The 4547-nt window shown below is 48.6% G+C and overlaps 1 long non-coding RNA gene across 3 annotated transcripts in view; it reads left to right on the top strand.

Annotated features, from left to right (window-relative positions):
- Window positions 1-3268, top strand: part of LOC113968861 — a 77664-nt gene extending 74396 nt beyond the window's left edge. For all 3 annotated transcript variants that reach the window (XR_003534659.1, XR_003534661.1, XR_003534660.1), the window contains exon 4: window positions 1875-3268. This is a non-coding gene — a long non-coding RNA (uncharacterized LOC113968861). The remainder of the gene's footprint in view (window positions 1-1874) is intronic.
- Window positions 3269-4547: the final 1279 nt, after the last annotated feature.

Raw genomic sequence — 4547 nt, 5'->3', positions numbered from 1 at the left:
CAGGGGCTGAGAGCAGGTGACTCACCTGCTCCCACTGCAGAGTGACAGTGGTGTATCACACACAGAAATCATCACCTATCCTTCAGGAAACAAATAAAAAACACCCGAGTTCTCCATTTATATATATATATATATATATTTAATTCCTGTATGAGCAGAATGTTCGTTCCTTAAAAACCAGACCAAAAATCCCAGCAGAAACCAAACTTAGGCAATAAGCAGCAGCTCTCTGGAGACGTACCCACAGTAAGGATCCACTCTGCCCCCCCGTCACTTGCTCAGACATTTCTGTGCAGCCTCAGGGAGAACAAAGAGAGCAGACCCAGCAATCAGCATCCTTGAGCTGCACAGACTGTCCTTGAAGGCTCCCAGCCTTGCTGGAGTTTCTAATGGCAACCACCAAAACTTTTCAGCTATGGCAAGCAGTGCCTCGATCCTTTTGTTGGGAGATGTTTGAAATCCTGCAAACTCTTTAAATAGCAGCATCTTATGAACTATAGTCATCAGATAAAAAAATTTATATCTACATTTTCAGGGACATTCCATTAACCATTATCCTATAGAAAGGATGGTCTTTGAATTATTGAGAGGAAATTCACTGTTAGAATTTCAAATGTGTAAATGGAATAGTAAAATTGGAAAACCAATGAATATAACTAAACTGGAGAGGAAGGGTCAGACTTCTTGGGTTACACATTCTTTCTTACTCTTTTTTCTTTTCATCCCAGTTTAACAGTAAAACAGCATCTTGTTTCAAATTTGATGGTCCAGGAGCACAAACAGGTTCTTTATCCCTGCAGTGCAATGTGGTGTGGTTTTTCCCTGAAAGCTTTTGGTTAATGCTGCAAAGCTTTGTACTACTGCTGATTATTTTAACAACAGCAAAAACAATTCAGAGGAAAACAGAAATAATTACAGAACCTGTCTTCTGCCTTCTTGGATTGATTTACGGTTAAAATTTGGCTGGGCAGTGTTCAGAGTAAAATCCCTCCCAGCCCACACACCGTTGTATGGAGAAGAAAGGGGGCACAAGGTGGGAAGGTTTGACCCTTCCTGCGCCCCACGGCTGGAGGGCTCTGGGATTGCCTGTGTTGCTGGAGCAACCGTGTCCTCCTTGGGAAAATCCTGCTCCTCGCATTGGCAAGAGGCTCCAGTCCCCTGGTTCATGTCCCTGGACAGGCAGTGAGAGCAGTGCCAGGGGGATTTCAGCTCTATCACACTCACAGCTCCTCCTTTCTTTGCCTGTGCTGACCCCGTCCCTGCTGGGGCTGTGGAGGGGTTTTGGGGGACAGGAAGAGCCTTATTCCCCCACCTGCTAATTCTGCTCTGATCTGAGCAGGGCTGGCTGTTCTTCAGCTGCCCAAAGCCAGGGAGAGAGAGGAGTTTCAAAAGAATGTAACTTGTATTATTATTATTTCCTAGCTGCCAGTTAACACAGATGGGACATGCAGTGATTCCTGGGGGATTAACCAAAAGCTGGGCACTTCCCTTGGAGCCATGTCACCCGTCCCCTCTCTTGGAGGCACAGAGGGCAGATGTTGATGGAAATGCCCCTGAGCAGGCTGGAGGCAGTGGGGGATCACGGGCCCAACCAGCAGCCAGGGTCACCAGCACAGCTCTGAAGCTGTAGGGGTGTTCATGGCTATTCAGGGCCTGGTGTTGGGAAAGGTTCCAAAGGGATGCAGCATTGCATGGGAATCCTCTCTGCTGCAGTTCCCACTGCACAGGTTCTGCTCCACACCTCCTTACATCCCAGAACTGGGACAGAGGGACAGAGAGGGCTGATCAAAGTATGGGTTAGGGAGCACTGACACAGCAAACTGAGTCAGTTTGTTTAGAAACACTGAATTCCAGGTGTGTCCCAACATCTCCAGGTGTTTGCAGCACTGAAGAGCTCCAGCCCAGCACACGCCAGAGACAGCCCAGAGCTGGAGGGGAGGTTTGAGATGGTTCTGAAACTGGACATACAAAGTATCCATGGATTCGTCTCCTCTCCTGTTTGACAGAAAGCACAGGCCCGACTCCGAGTCTTTACACATCTCCTGTAAGTTACTGCATGAACATTTGCATTTTCACATTGAGATCTTACACAAAGTATATAGTGAACCCTGTAACCCTTCCAAAGTGATGTTTAATCTGACTATTATTTGTGGGCTTGTTATCAGGTTTGGGCACTGCTGCACGAGTGCCTCAGTGATTTCACACTGTGACCTGGCTTTGTAGGATGGGTTAATCACTATGTTTACATTTCTTTCTTCTCTTAAATTATAGAGTTGATTTTACTTTTCTTATGATGGCAATTTTATTGTAAGGTTTTATTTCTCTTTTACTGCGTATGAAATGGAACACTGAGGTGCAACCAAAATTACCCTTGTAATTGCAGCACAGTGAATAAGTATGTGCAAGAGAATAATCTTGTAAAAGCTGATTACCCTGGTTATTAATAATTAGGATTTGTGAGTTAAGTAATATGGAGCAGCTATATCCAATTCCTTGGCAATTTCATGTAGACAGCTGAGAGATAATTTTAGAAATAATCCAGTGTGAAATCCCAATTGACAACTGAACCAGCATCTTAGGGTCTGCCTGGGGCTTCTCCCTGGGCTTTGGCTGTTTGAAGCTGGAGTGGCAATTTGCAGTTTTCTCTCATCTGTGGCACATAAAAATTTGCCCATTTTAATTTCTTTGTGCTTTGCTTAATTTGATTCTTAGTAAGATTTTTGTTTTCCCTGGGTTCTCCTGGCAGAAGAATTAATATATCTGAGGTTTGTATGCATGTACATGGGGTTGGCTGTTCCTTATGTTTCCTTCTGTATTTTTTTCTGATGGTTTATTACCTACTAAACAGGCTTAGTGTAAATAATATTTTTTATACCTTTGAAAATATCATAGAGCACTTCTAATCTACTCTATTCTGATTTGGTGATACATGAACTCTTGCAAGTCTGGAGAGAACAGTTACAAATCTAATGGTTTTTTGGCCCTTCTGTAAGTTTATGCAGGAGCCTAAGTGGGTGCCCATCCATAAAAAACCAAGTAATTTTGTTGAGCACTCCCCAAAACTCTCTCCTCCACCCCCAGGAGTTCTCCAGTCCTGCACCTGCCAGGCACTTACCATACATCATCACTGGGGAGTCCAGGCTCTAATCAAAGCTTTTGGGATTGCTCTTTCAGTTCAAGTCTCAGCAGAAATCAAGTTTTCATCTCGCAGGTGATGAAAGGCGAGGGCCCTGTCAGTCAGGGCTGAGGTAACTTGCTCAGCCTAACAAAGCCTAGATTTTGTCTTTCATGCACTTGAGGCAAGCCTGAAAAACAGTTTAGCTTTGCGATGTAATACTAGGGAAGTATTTAAAATTTTATTTTACATTCATGTCCAATGTGATACTTAATAGTGGAGCTAAATAATTATTCATGCTAAATGCTCCACATGCTCTGACAAGATGGTTTTTAAAACATAGGGATCATTATTTTTTTCCAATGGAAGCAGAGCAGATTTTAACTGCAGAGGAGCAGGCAGTGAAGCAAGGGCATGTTGTAATTATTACTGAATGTAATAGAACAGAAAATGGTCTGTGTCACTCCTGCCAGGGACTCTGCTGAGGCTGTGCCTTGTGGAGCACAGGGACCCTTGGCTGGGCTGCCAGAGCACGTGTCCCATGATGAAAGAAGACAGGGCCTGTGCAGCCACTGGCACAGGAACGTGAGCATGCCTTTGTTTTGCTTTTTAAAACTTACTCTTTTCTCCTTAGATGTACGGTGAAGTTACCAAAGTCACAGTTAAGTCTCACTGTTTTTACAGACACAGTGTTTCCGGCTGATGTGTCAGAATTCCCAGCAGATTCATGGTTTACGTCCTATTTTTTTACCACAAAGCTGCTCCTTTCCCAGCTCTCTCCCAGCACTCCAGCCCGAGCCAGGCAGGTGCAACGTGTTCCCTAATGAACGAGCAGCTGTGGGGCACAGGGGGCCCGCGAGCCTCTGCCTGGGCGGGCACAGTGAGGTGGGACACGGGGATGGCACCGCCGCAGAGCCCAGGTGGGACACGGGGATGGCACCGCCGCGCAGCCCAGGTGGGACACGGGGATGGCACCGCGCAGCCAGGGCACAGGGGATGGCACTGCCGCACGCAACTGCCGTCGTGGCCACGTGTCAAGGGTAAATTCCAACCTTCTTCTCATGTGGAGGGTATTGAGGGTCCTGCAGCGAGAAGCCCGGGGCTGTCGCTGCTGGGGACGGCAGGGGCTGGGGCAGCGCTGCGCCGCCAGCTCGCCCTGCCCGCGGCGTTCCGCGACCTCGCGGTGAGTCAGCCCCGCTCCCGGCACCGCGCTCACCCCGCGCCCTCGGGGCGGCACGGCCGGGACCCCGCTGCTCCCGCTACCTGCGGCCAGGGGAGGGCCCCGGGACCCCGCTCCTCCCGCTACCTGCGGCCAGGGGAGGGGCCCGGGCCCGGCCCGGCGGCGGAAGCTCCGCTCCGCCCGCCCCCGGCCGAGCCGCAGGTGGGGCGGGAGCGGCCCCGGCAGCGAGCGGCGCGGCGCGGGTGGTGCGAG

This window comes from Neopelma chrysocephalum, unplaced genomic scaffold (genome assembly GCF_003984885.1).
Source record: "Neopelma chrysocephalum unplaced genomic scaffold, ASM398488v2 Primary Assembly neopelma1_69, whole genome shotgun sequence".
Taxonomy (NCBI): domain Eukaryota; kingdom Metazoa; phylum Chordata; class Aves; order Passeriformes; family Pipridae; genus Neopelma; species Neopelma chrysocephalum.
Note: the sequence above shows the minus strand (reverse complement) of the source record. Positions and strands in the feature narration are given on the sequence as shown.